The following is a 14,519-nucleotide window of genomic DNA, read 5'->3' on the forward strand; positions in this document are numbered from 1 at the left end:
GTAAAAATAAAATATTATAACTACTAATACTTGTGAAGACTGGAAATATATGTCAGTTTCAATACAGAGTGTGTGTGTATTGCAAAATAATGCTTACATGACCAAATTTCTAAGAAAAACAAACAAATCGGCTCAGAAATATTTTGGATTTAAACTAACCTCACTGTACAGAAGTACACATAGTGGAACTAGTGCACTGCAGCTCTTCGTATGGTCATATCATGTACCGTAATATTTGTAGTACGATTAAGATCACAAGTTAATACAGATTCTTTCTCCGGTTTCTTGACACACTTTTAATATTCTAAATGAGTGGCACTAGCGGTTCGTCAGGTGAAGCCTGACCTCAGCTATATTTTTGAGCAAAAGTAAATGAACTTTTTACAATAAATTCCAAATTAACTCAATGTTACTGTGTAATTTTTGAAATAAAACTTATATTCTTTGGCATGATAATTTTAGTTTTAAAAATTCCAATCCTGTATTGCGGCCTAAAACAGATTGGGCCTCCTCAACGGCGAAGCAGTTGCAACGAAAACATCCCTCTTGCAGTTTGAAAGGGGAGAGGGGTAACCAAAGGGCAATAATCTTGGGTTAGGAATTACTCCAATGTTCTGTGTTTCAAGGGAGGCCTGTTGAAAATGTGCCGCTGACAAGCACTGCGCATGCTTGAACCAGATAGTGACACTTGTCATACTCTCCGTTGTTGCCCAGATAAGGGCAAGCAGAGTAGCAAATTGAACAGATTTAAACGTAAGCTTGGTTATAAAGAAGTAATGAATTACATTTGCTATTTCCTTCATATGAACAACATTTAAACTTTTACAACGTTTTACTGAGGAGGTATATTTCCTTTAAAGGAAATTTTTAAAATCTGGTTTCAAAATATATAGTAGTTTATACTTAATTTCTAGTAAACATGCTAAAAATGTTGATGGCAAAAAAAAAAAAAAAAAAAAAACTATAAGAGTTATGGCAATACTGTGAAACACATTTTTGTAGTAAGAGCGCGAAAATCGACGGATAGCGGGTGTAACATCGTGGTTTTCTGCATGTTTTATCTTGTTTTCAAGCGAGCGGTATTGTGCGTTTGTAACAAGTTTACGCATGTAGTGTTTTTCGTGAGTTTGGGACAGTAACTTATTTTCGAGCGACATTGTGCGTGTAAGGTATTTTTTGCGAGTTTGGAACAGTGTTTAGGACGTTGATCTTGTGCTGAATTAACGTGTACATGATGGAAGACATTGGTTCTTGTGATGTGATCGTTTCGTTGTTAAACATACCATTTTCTAGGCGAAGTGAAGTGGCTCAACGGGCTATTCTTAACAATGGACCCCCTACTCCTGATTTATCATTGATCCAGGTAGACGGTAAGAAGGCTAGAACTTTTAAGAAATCTTGGTATGGTATTCATAAGTGGTTATGCGGTAGTATTGTAGTTGGTAGATTGTTTTGTTGGCCGTGTTTGCTTTTAAGTGTGAAGAAAAATGTATGGTGTTCTGAAGGCTATTTTGATTTAAAGAACTTGGCTCGGAGCTTAGAAAAACATTTTAAATCGAAAGAGCACACCAATAATTTTACCGGTTTAAAACAAATCAGCAAATAAGCTGCAACCATATTAGAACAGATAAATGAGCGTGAAGAGCAAAGAAAATTAGAATATAACAAGAATGCCACAAAAAACAGAAATTTTTAAGAAATCGATTGATTTGACGTGTGTCTTATGTAAGCAGAAACTATCATTTGGTGGGCATTTTGAATGACTCTTTGAATCAGGGACATTTTAAAGAAATTTTTGAATTAATGCTAAGTTGTAACGAAGAACTGAAAAGCTCATTGGAAAAAAGTGAGTAATTTTAATAGTCTGTCAAAAGCAACCCAGAATGAATTGATTGATTGCATAGCAGAGATACTGACTGAAGCTATTGTAGAAAGGATTGAAAAAACAATTCTTTTCATGTCAAGTCTACGAAACAACTGATAAAGCTTGTAGATCTCAATGTTCTGTGATCCTTCGATTTGTGGATACTGAAGGTGAAATTCAGGAACATTTTTTAGGATTTCGCGACCTAGGAGAAGACAAGTCTGCTGCAGCAACATGTATTATGTTGGTGAATGTTCTTGATAAATATAGGGATAACACTGGCTTACAGTGGTTTTGGTACCGGGTGTTTCTTAGCTGATTTGAAGTAGAATTGGGACGCTGAATCCAAATATGGCGTTAGTTTTCCCCTAACAGCTTTAGTTTTTGAGATATAGGAATTGCAAGACTGACCTGCTACAACGTTGAAAATTGCATAGGTGCTGTTTTACTGTAAGTGAAAAGAAAACTATGACATTTAAATCTGTTATTTGGAACACTTTGAAAATAATGAAAACCATATAAGCACAAACATCAAGGACATAATAACTCTGTAACTACATTTTATAATAGTTTTTATGAATAAAAAATCAAATAATTTGTTCAAAACGATCTATTCAACACTTCGGAAGCTTCGTTTTCGTGACATCCTTGAATGTTTCTTTGCACAGTCTCTTTTTAGGTTCCAGCAGTAATCTGCCATCATATGGGCATCCCATCTTCCTTGGTAGCGGTCCTCCATTGTTTTAATATCTTGGTGAAATCTTTCACCTTGTTCTTCACTCAGACTGCCTACGTTGTCTGGGAAACGGTCCAAATGGCTGTGCAGGTAATGAATTTTGATACTCATATTACATCCAAGTTTTTGGAATGCATTAAGCATCTGGTTCACTAGCTCAACATAGTTATCAGCTTTATTATTGCCAAGGAAATTCTTGATAACTTCTACAAATGAGGTCCAAGCTCTACGTTCAGTCTCATTCATGGACTCCACGAAAGCCGGATCTTTCATGAGTTGTCTTATTTGGGGACCATCAAATATTCCAGCTTTTAATTTTTCTGTGCTGATCTGATGTAGCTTGTTTCCCATGTAAGCAAAGCACGGCCCGTCCTTATTTAGCGCCTTTACAAACTGCTTCATCAAACCGAGCTTGAGATGTAGAGGTGGCAAAATGATTTTGTCACACTCAACAATAGGCATGTTAATAATATTTTTCTTACCAACAACCATGTCGTCTCTCTGCGGCCACTCTTTTTTTGACCAATGGTTTGCTTTGTCTCTGCTATCCCACAGACATAGAAAACAAGGATATTTTGTGTAGCCACTTTGCTGTCCAAGAAGAAAGTTCACCATCTTTAAATCCACACAAATCACCCACTGATGGTCCTGATATTTAATTTTTTCCATAACCAAAGCAATTGCTTCATATTCTTCTTTCACTCGTGTTGAATGAGCGATTGGAATTGAGCCATATTTATTGCCATTGTGTAGAAGGACGCATTTTAAACTTCGCTTGGAGCTATCAATAAACAGGCGCCAATCATCTGGATTGTATTCTGGAAGACCCATGTGTTCTAGGAGACCTCTAACATCGTGACAGAATACGAGATTTGTGTCTTCAGTGAAAAATGGTAAAAACTCCTTTTCCCTTGTTCGGTAGAATGTGATTTTAGTTCCTTGTTCTAGTACGTTTTTCTCCTTCAATCTGGAAGCAAGTAATTCAGACGATTCTTTTGAAAGATTAAGGTCCCTAACTAGATCATTTAGCTCATCTTGATTAAACTGTTGAGGAATTGTTGACATTCCCTCATAATCACTGTCACTTCCATCATCCATGTCACAAGAATGTTCACTACGTTCGTTTTCAGTCTCACAAAGCTCTGGCAAGTGGTGAAACGTTGGGATTGGTATTTCATCGGAATGAACAACTGGACGTCTTGCTGAAGGCAGATCAGGATATGTCCACTTGTTCCGGTTATTTCTATTCATACCCGTAACATTTACCAGGCAGAAATAACAGTCATCAACATGGTTTGTGGGTTCCCTCCAAACCATTGGAACACCAAACTTAAGACTTTTTCTTTTTCCAGTTGTCCACTGTCGCAAGTGTTCAGTACACATTTTACACACAATATGTGGAGCCCACGTTTTATCTTGGTCCCCTAGGCGTACACCAAAATATGCATGATACGCTTTTCTTACAAAGTCACTGATATGTTTTCTATTGTCTTTAAATGTGTACTCACCACATATGTAGCAAAACAGATCAGGATGGTTAACACAACTTCTTCGACTTGAACTCATTTTATGTTCAGGCCACTAACACGGATGTTAAATATAAAGCCTTAGTATACGCGATACAAGTTATGATTTCAGAACAAAACTCACATGTTCCAACATGTCACTCCACCTGCAAGACAACAACTACGATCCACTAGCCAAGTAGAATACCAATGCAATCTAGTGGACGTTCCTGGAACTACTATATGACTAGTTTCCGTTTAGTACCGACAGATAGCAGCACTAATGAGAAAAGAGCGCCGTTCTTCCAAATAGAAATCTCTATAGAGCACAGTAGGATTTATTTGAGTTGCAGAGTTTATAAGATCATATTCAAACTTGTTATTACGAGAATATTTGTATTTCTTTTGCTTATTTTGTATACTATTGCAAGAAGCATGCAGAAATAGTGGTTACATCATTTATAATTTACATATTTATTTTGGATTGTAATATTTCTTCCACATACATTGTAACGTAAATAACACTACTGGTACAGTAGCCTGTATCTACCAAAGTAGAGCTGATAGAAAAAAACTGCTTACATTATTGGATTCAGCGCCCCACACATAGTTAAAATCAGCTCTAAAATTTTAGGCACCAAGAAAAATTTTTTTTTCTGTAGGCCTGTGTAATTAAATGGTCTTCAGTGTCGAATGCGTGAATTTGCTCCTCAGGCTATTTTCACCCACTGCTTTGCACATCGTTTGAATTTAATTCTTCAACAGAGCTGTAAAAAATGTTATGCAGCAAAACTGTTTTTCTGTACACTGCAAGGAATTCCAAACTTTTTTTCACAAATCTTCGAAACGAACAGCAATTTTAGAACGCGTTGCAGGAAAGCGGATACCAACTCATACTGAAGTAAGATGGAATTCAAACGCAAAAATTATATCTACCGTTTCAAACGAAAGAGAGAACTTAGTGAAAGTGTTCTCAGAAATTATGTCCGTAGAAACGAATGAAAAAAAACTATTCGGCAAGCTGAAGGATACAAAAGGAAACTAGAAGAATTTGAATTCATTTTTCTCCTTCTTGTATTTAAATATATTTTTGCACAAACTGAGTTTTGTTTATTAGCATTATTCAGAGAAAAATGTCAGATATTCAAGTATGTATTCGTGAAGTTAAGGTGGATCACTACCCGGAAGTCAGTATAAGCATTAGTTCATTGCCTTAACCAACTCGTAAAGAAATGGCACATATTATTAATATTGCACTATAAAATAGAGTTACGCGTCAGCTACAACATAAGATACTATTTCCTGTGGTTATGCATTCTGTTATCTAAAAAAGTAACATATAAGAGGAAAATTTAATGAGTTTTAAGATGAGTACGCGAGATGGCGCTTGCTGTTAGATTTTGCTACTCTTGTGCTCAATTTTATGAAATTTTTATTACAAGCATAAATTATTTTATAAGTAGTTGTCTCATTACGGAATATGGATATTAGCTATATGACCATTTTTCGTGTTATGTTTTACATTCTATCCAAATATAATTCTATGTTTATGGAAATAGTTTTAGCGGCTGAATCTCATGCTTGCGCAGGACGCCATAATGCTTCGTTGCCAAACTTGCATGTCTACTGTTGCAGTCACAGTAGTAGGGTAATTCTTTGTTAGCGTTTCAAGTCCAGAGGCGGAACCTGAAAATTGTGACAAAACTATTATAAATAATAAAAGTGGAAAATGGGGAAACGGAAGGAATCATATACAAAAAGAAGAATCCAACTCAAAGTAAAAGAACGAAGAGCCAAGGGAAGCGAAGAGAAAGGGAGAATAATTTGAAGAAACAACTAAGCGCTCTTCAATTTTTAACTGTTTGTTTCCATGTAAATATTATGCACACGTGTAATACAAAGGTAGTTTATTTTGACGATCATTTTGAAAGTTAAGTATGTAATGTGTGTTCTTTCTGTTTTCTTCTTTCCTTTCTTTTTCTTTCTTTATTTTTGCTGAAACTCATTTTGCTTAGGTAAAATATTATATATTCTTGAAAATAATTTATGTATGTTTTTGAGCTTTCATATATATACACGAATAGTTGCCTGAACTCATTAGTGGAAAATACTGATTAATTTCACTTACAAGGGAAGATCGTGGGGTGTTACTCTGGCTTCATACTGACACTATGCTCAGTTGACTCCTTTTTACATATGAAACAATTAGGCAACCGGAGAAATCCTCGAGCGCAAGCTTGTTCGAATTATAAGCGTTGAAAGTTCAAAATTGAACAGATTTTGAAAAAGGTTTGAAGTAACCATGCTTTTTGATATACACGCTTCAGTTTTGGCACTGGGGTGTTTTCTTGGGTGCTCGACAAAATGGCGAGGTCAAAATGTACGTATTTTGCAAGATAAGGGAACTTATTGAGGAAGGATTGAAGGGTAATGGCGTCTTACAACTTGCAAATTGCATCCTGTTTGGCACACCGGGTCAATAGGCCAATAAAATGTATTTTGCGCCAACTGTATTGTCATTCAAATGTCACTTTTCTGTGTGGCCACCTAAACATTAAACAATGACATTTGTCTCCGAAACGCTTTGTAGCGGAATTAACTTGAACGGGACTCCCAACCCAACCGGCCTCTGAGCACTGTCGAGAAAATTAAATATTTCAGTTTAACATCCGATGATTATACCCTTTAGGCTAAGAAAAACTATGATTAAGGCAAGTGAATGGTGATGGAAGAATTGATGGAATGAGAAGAACGGAGGAAACCGGAGTACCCCAAGAAAACAAACGGACATGATGGTATTCATTATGGAAGACGGTGTTTCAATATCTCATCCATAGCCATTTTTTTTAAATTTTCAACGGATTTTAATGGCATTATTTGAAAATAGTGGCCAAACTTCAGGCAATATTTTACGGTATTCCGCGAGAAATGTGACCAAAAAACAAAAAATCGACTAGCAATGATGTATGCTAACAGCGGTTTTCTCGAGAATAAAAGTCACCTGTTTCACAACTTTGAGATCACATTCCCGCTAACCATTTTTTTTCTTTCTTTAAATCTTTCGGTCAATTGAATATCTTAGAATATTTCCTGGAGTTTGACCAATATTTCCCCAGAATCGACATTCCAATTCGTTGAAAACTAAGTACATGGTTGGCGATGATGTATTAGAACACCGTATTCTGCCATGCATAAGCATAGGCCGACAGGGTTCGAAGTACCGCTCAGGAGTTCCACGGCAGGCCTGTCTGGCGCTGCGCGGGCTGTTTGGATTGCATTTCCGCACGATTAGGGTCTAACTAATAAATAAAATACCGGTGGTATAAACTAATATTCGTATTCACCCTCAATGCCAGCCTTAGTAGATAATTTACTTGATTTAACTTCATTTTAACAATAACATGATTTTCGTTTTCCACATATGATACTATATTTTAGTGTGGCCCAGTGAAAAATTTTTGCTAAACAACTGATCCGGACAAAACAACACATTGGTGACAGAGCTTTTTGAGAAAATATTGGTCTCACTCCTAGCTACAGAAGGGGAAGAATCAGGCCTGTAGCCAGCCCAAAAATGTTGGGGAGGGGGGCGATCCAACTATATTATAGTTCATCACCATATTATTGTTCATTTGCAAGCCTACCGTGAAAATTTAAGGGCGGCAGTAAAAATTTACGGGGAGTCCGGCTCCCTCGACCTCCCACGGGTCTGGGAAGAACACTACAATATAGATCATCACAAGTTTAATTGTGAATACCACGACGTTCTTCATTGAATTTTGCACGCCTTGCAAAGAGTTTTCACGACAAATGCTTTGGTTAAATTTGAAGGATGCTACACAGAAAGTGATATTTGAATAACAATACAGTCGAATAGGGGTATCAAATACATTTTATTAGCTTATTGACCCTGTATGCCAAATGAGGGGCAATTTGCAAGGTGTAAGACGCCATTACCCTTCACACCCTTCCAAATAATTGCCCTTATCTTGCAAAATTGATCTTACTACTGTGTTGGGCATCCAGGAGAACTCTCTGATGCCAAAACTGAAGCGTCTATCTCAAGAAATGGTACTTCAAACTTTCTGCAAAATCTGTTCAATTTTGAACTTTTAACGCTCATAATTCGAACACGCTTGCGATCGAGGATTTCTCCGGTTGCCTAATTGTTTCATATGCAAAAAGGCGTCGACTGAGCATAATATCGATACGATGTCAGAGTAATATCCCGCGACCTTCCCTAGTTAGTATTTAAAAAATTCATAAAACCGTAAAGCTTGATTATTTTTTTTTTCCTATATTGAAAATAAATTATGTATGTCTTCAGTTGAGAAACGCAACCACTCATGTAGAAATGCAAATTCTTTTTCTACTCCGGAGCTGCAGTGGCTCCGTGGTAGAGGATTGACATCTTGTATGTGGGGTCACTGGTTCGATCTCAGCTTTGCCAGGTGGGCTTTATGGTGGGCAGACACCATGTGTGTGTGGGTTTTCTCGAGGTTTCCCGTGAGTTGCTACTTTTCTCATTCTACCATTTCATTCATTCTTATCATCACCGTCTCGTTTAGCCTACATGGGATAACCGAGAGACATGAATTTTTTTTTGTAACGTCCTATCATTGTGTTCCGAAGGAAAGGTGATGATGATGACAATGAATGAAATAGTTGAATGAAAGAAAGGGAGGGACCCGGAAGAAACCCACACATATGGTTTGTCTGTTGTCCACCACAAAGCAAACTTGGTACGAGCAGGGATCCAGCCAAAAATCTCACCCACCAGAAGTGAGTGCTCTATGTCTAGCTCTTATTGATCCAATATTCTGGCCGTAAGTGATGCTTGTACCACTTGCGGTTTCAGCATAAGAATAAGGAGCGCAGATAGAACCTATGCTTGGGACGCTGAATCTATACCAACAAATAATTGCTTGTTATCACTTATCGTCTTTGATCTATGTAAATTGAGTTGAGTTGAGTTGATTTTGAGTTTAACGTCCCGTTCAGCAGCGAGGCTATATGAGACGTGGACCTACTGATTAACGTGGAATCCGAACCACATGAGCTCCTGCCGGGAATCGAACCCGGGTCTCCCACGCCAAAGGCGCGTACGCTAACCGCTTAGCCACGGAGGAGCTCTCTATGTAAATTGAAATTGTGATAAGGGGCAATGCAGAGTGACTGGATGAAGCAGCTACAATCACTGGCATAAGTCACGGTTCAATCTATAACATTTTCCACGCTGTGCTCAGATTTCGGAATGTGTGCGCCAGGATGGTATCATGCCAGCTGATAGACGAACTGAAGCAGGATGTGTTGATGTGTGACGAGATTTTGCCACTCCACAAACTTTCAGAAGAGATTCGTTATTTGGAATGAAATATGTGTGCGCTATTACATTCCGGAAGTAAAATATGAAATTTTCAAGTTTTACGTCCCACGATTATGCCGGTTAGGCTAAAGGAAACGGTGATTATGAGAAATAAATGAAATGGTGGAATGAAGAAAGTGGGAGGAAATGAGAGAACACCGAGAAAACCCATGCAAACTATGTTTGCCCACCACTAAGTTAACTTGTCGCGAGCTGGGATCGAACCAGGAGCCCCAAGCACCAGAGGTAAACGCTCTACCACTGAGCCACCACGGCCCCATTCCGAAAGTAAGCAAGCGAGCATGCAATAGAGGCAGTATCCATTATCCGACACAATCATCTACAGGGAAGTTAGTACTTTCTTCTGGGACCAAAAGGGTGTCATTTTGGAGCATTAGAGCCTACGGAACTCATAGTCAATAATAGCTTGTATTCCGATCTCCAAAAAATCGTAAACCTACTATACGAAGTAACACGGACTTCTGAAAACAAATTTTCCCTACAACATAACAATACTTGGACTCATACTACTGCATGTGCTATGGCTGCGATCATTGAAAATCTTTGTTTCATCCTCCTTGCGTACCGAATCTCGCCTCAGTGATTTTCACATATTTGTATCTCTTAAAGGCAATAAAAAGAAAGAAGTTGCAATCTGATGAAGAGGTACAACAAATGGTATATGACTGGTTGCGTAGCCAATCAAAAAAAAAAAAAAAAGTTCTTCAGAGGCATTGGGATACTTTATAAATAATGGGAAACTTATATTGAGCGTAGAGTGGATTGTGTAGAAAAATTAAATTCGTGTGTTTCATACTCGCTCAATGTTAAAAGAAAAAGTTTTAAAGGTTTTTGACACATAAAACTAGAAAATTTTTGTTTCCGTAAGTATTGGATATGAACGTGGAGATACAATTTTAACAACCGGTTCGTAGGTGAATGTCACAATTGAGCAAAGCAATATGCTCTGTCAACGATAAGGCCATGGGCAGCGGAGGCAAGGGGACAATGGCTTTACCCTGCATTTTCGAAAGGTGTTTGGTTGTTTCGAAACGTTTTTATCCAGATACACACGTGAAGGCATATTATATTTGGTTACACCCATTAGAATATTTAACATAGGCCTATTTAATGTAGTCCACAAATTTATGCAATATGCTTCAATAATAATTGTTTTACATTAAGCGTTATGCATATCAATGTATGTCTGGCTTTTGCCCCTTCCCACCGTTGGAAAAACCCTGCAGATGTTTCTGGATACTCGTAAAAGTGTTATTTGGAACTGTTATAAACTTCAGGTGTGCATGTATAAAATGTGATCGTCTGTAAATACTTTTCTATTCGTAATTCATGTGGCAACATCGCATGTGTCGCAATGTGCTCTGCCATCTAGTGAGAAAGTTTTACCCTAAATGTGACTAGCGATCCAGCTTAAAGAATGTGTAAAGTTTCTTGATGCGCTACGGAACGATATTAAATTTAGTGAGTACATTCGGCGTATCGAAGAAGGAACTACAGTTGGTACTACTTTGAAAAGAGCTAAAGCCATTGAACGTGAAACAGGAACTACCTGCGCCAAATACAAATTTTCTTTCAAACAATTGACACTATAAAAACTCAAGTATACACCAGATTTTCAGATTTAAATAAATTGGAATTTCTTCAGTTAGCTGGCTCTAGTAAATTTGATGCATACTCTGCGAATTTTCCCACTCATGCTTTGACTTCCTTGATCTCAACATATGGACCTATTTCAACACTGACTGTTTGCGCACTGAGCTTGAAATTGTATTCGGTAGGGATATTTTCCGCAACACAGATCTACCTACATTATTGAAACGCATAGTTCATGATGGAATGTCTGAAATAATTCTTGAAGCATATAAACTGTTTTCTCTCATTGCGACTATCCCAGCTATAAGTGCTTCTGCTGAAAGAAGTTTCTCTTACCTGAATCGCATAGAAACTACTCTAAGAACAACAATGTCCCAAGATAGACTGTCAGCATTATCAATCCTTTCAATTGAGAAAGAATTGCTGTCCAAATTAATGAAACAACCGTCTTGGTATGATGAAGTAATCACACGATATGCAACACGAAAGGATCGTCGCATCGACCTTCTGTACAAATAAGGTAAGTTCAAGTTATATTTATGTTAGAAATTCAATGCCTAACTATTGTATGGAAGGGAGGGAGCAACAGTGATTCAACGTTGAAGGAAGAAAAAAATATTCTACCACGATGATCGTTATCCTAAAAGTAATGTATTTTTGTAACACAATATAAGGAGATATAGATTAACGAAAGCCACTTCGTCTTCTACAGATATAACATTGTCAGTGGCGTCAATAACATCTCTACAACGCGGGAAACTTCGACTTTTATGCCCCTCCTCAAGTAATTGATTTCATAGTATGCTTATTAGATTACCAGCAGCGGGGGAAAATCGGGGAAAAATGCTTCTAAGGGGGGTAAAGAGCCAGTTTCACTGCAACCTAACCAAGCCCGCAACCAACCTCAGAGGTTTGGGGGCGCATTAATATGTTAGGGGGGCCAAGTCATTAAAAATTCTCCTACAAATTGTTTTTGTATTAATAATAGCATTTTGTATTGAGGTCTGGATGGGCTGCGAAAAGTTTAGGGGGGCCTGCTCCCTCTGGTTGCGGACCTGCACCTAACACTACAACCTGTTTCTCTGTGCCTCACCTATTTATTTAGCCACGAGCCGCCTCTGATGAGTGGTCGCCAAACTTGTGTAGCTTCTGAGCTACCGTACCGTTTTTAAATCCTGCTGAGAGCTACAAACCAAAAGAACTATCAATTTAAAAATAAAGTCGTATGTTCGTTTATTGCCTATAAACTCAAATTTTTAGTAAATATTAAATCAATTTTAATTAAATTTTATATAACAAAGAAACAAATTGAATTGTTCATAAACTAAAGTATAGTTAGTAATGAATAATAAATTTAATTAATTTATCAGACTTATTGGGCCTTATGCAGAATCGTTTTAACGTATGATCGGCGTCATACTAAAGGCATGACTGCTGCAGGCAACATATGTTAGTCGAACGCTTTAGTATTGCACTAATCACGCGTCAGAACGACTCTGCAAAAGGCCCATTAACTTTCATGAGAAGAATGGAACTAGTTTTTGTCAATTTTTTTTTTCTGGAAGTCGAATCCCCTCGATTTTGCAATTTTTACCCAAAATTGGAAACACTGATCAAGGTTAGATAACTGGAGCGTTAACACAATCTCACGAAATTGTTATCACAAGTTACTAGTAGCTCACGATCGACAGTTTAGCTATCACTGTTTTGAATTGTTTCTCTTTGAAGGTAAAGGTGAAAGTGTAGTTGCGAGAAAAAAAAACTAGGATTACTTTGCCGACGGATTTGGACAGTATGTTACGTTGACGTTGCTGTGTTACAGTAGATAAGAAATATGAGAACGTAATATAGATAGATGAATTTCTAAAATATCAGTTCATGATTTAATGTTAATTGTGCTTTGTTTAAATTACTAAAAGAATATGATGAATGCAGTATTATCTTTCAGTATGCTATCACATTCTGTTCATATTTAATCAGGATGCTTCTATAACTCCTTCGAAACTTATGCTTAAGCTTGTAATCTGAAGCTTTTATGGTTTCGTGTACTTAATGTGACCTGCAGATAGTGGTGTGTGGTGTTTACTACTTGTTGAAACAGTAACAATGAAATAACTAAGTTTCCTCTCTCTCTCTCTCTCTCTCTCTCTCTCTCTCTCATTTTACGTGCTTTCTCTGTAGGAAAGAAAATACCGTAACATGTTTTCTGGAAAACGATAACCCTGGATGTTGGGTTAAACTTTATGGCCCTGGATATTTCAGAATATTCTCGAACATAAGTAATTTGTTTCCAATGAAATACCAGAGCAAGTAATGCTCTCTAATGTAGTAACAAGGCGTAATAAGTTTCTTGACCTGTCTGTACTGTGCTGACTCGCCCTCTCACGCTTTGCAATTGGGTGATGGGCTATTTGCCCACTGAATTTCGTTCAGATATGGTTAGAACTTACCATGAAATAGAGTACCACATACAGAACGAGTTGAGCCGAGCCGAGCCTATTCCTGGCAAAGCCCGGCCACCAAACATATTTATTTTATTTACTTTTATATCGGCTATTTGTTAATTAATTTTAGTCTAGATCTGACCAGTAATTACTGAGAAATAAAATACCGCACACACACCTAGCCCATCTCAAGTGAAACAATAAGCTCCCATATATTTACGACGAGACCAAAAACTGAAATGTTTAAATATTTTGAAACATAACTTAATGGAATTACCTTGGTAACTAAGAAACAAAATTAGGATTGTTTACAATAAGGGAGACATCTATTCTTAGGGAAAACTAGCGGAAGTAAAAAAAATGAGAGAGATACTAAACATATGACAAATGAGGTTAGAGAAATTTCCAAGAAAGTAGAAGATTTGAAAGTCGGAAAATTGGAAACTGATTGTGAGGAGCAAAATGCCCCAACATGGACAGAAGTAATCAAATCAGGAAGAAAGATCACCAAAAGAGATAGAGGTTACGACAAAAACAAAGCCAACACTGATTTTTTTTTAAAATGATGAGGAATCAACTAAACAAACGGTACAACGTCTGACAGGGACAATCGATCCTAGGAAAGAAATTAAAAATCAGTGGAATGAGAAGACGAGTGATATAGTTGTATTAGAAACAGCAACAAAAGAAAATCTAAACAAAATAACACCGAAAGAGGAAATCAAAAGGAATTTTACCTTCGAAGAAAGTAGGAAAAGAAATGATAATTTATTGTATCCCTTCAGAACTCAAAGATGAGGAAGTAGTAATGGCACTTGTAGAGCAAAACTGAGGAAAATGAAATGTAAGAGGCTAAAAAAATCAAAGCCTACTTTAGAGTGGGAAGAAAAAAAATAGAAAAAGTATAATTTAGTAATTGAGGTTACCCCACGAATAAGAAGACTGCTGATAAATAAAGTCTATATAGACTGAGTCCCACAAGATAAAAGAT

The 14,519-nt window shown here is 37.2% G+C and overlaps 1 protein-coding gene across 6 annotated transcripts in view; it reads right to left on the reverse strand.

Moving 5' to 3' along the window:
- LOC145674484 (serine protease persephone-like) overlaps nucleotides 1-14,519 on the reverse strand; it is a 146,695-nt gene that overhangs the window by 34,829 nt on the left and 97,347 nt on the right. The window lies entirely within an intron of this gene.

This window comes from Thermobia domestica, chromosome 17, assembly GCF_964235325.1.
Source record: "Thermobia domestica chromosome 17, izTheDome1.hap1.1, whole genome shotgun sequence".
Lineage (NCBI taxonomy): Eukaryota > Metazoa > Arthropoda > Insecta > Zygentoma > Lepismatidae > Thermobia > Thermobia domestica.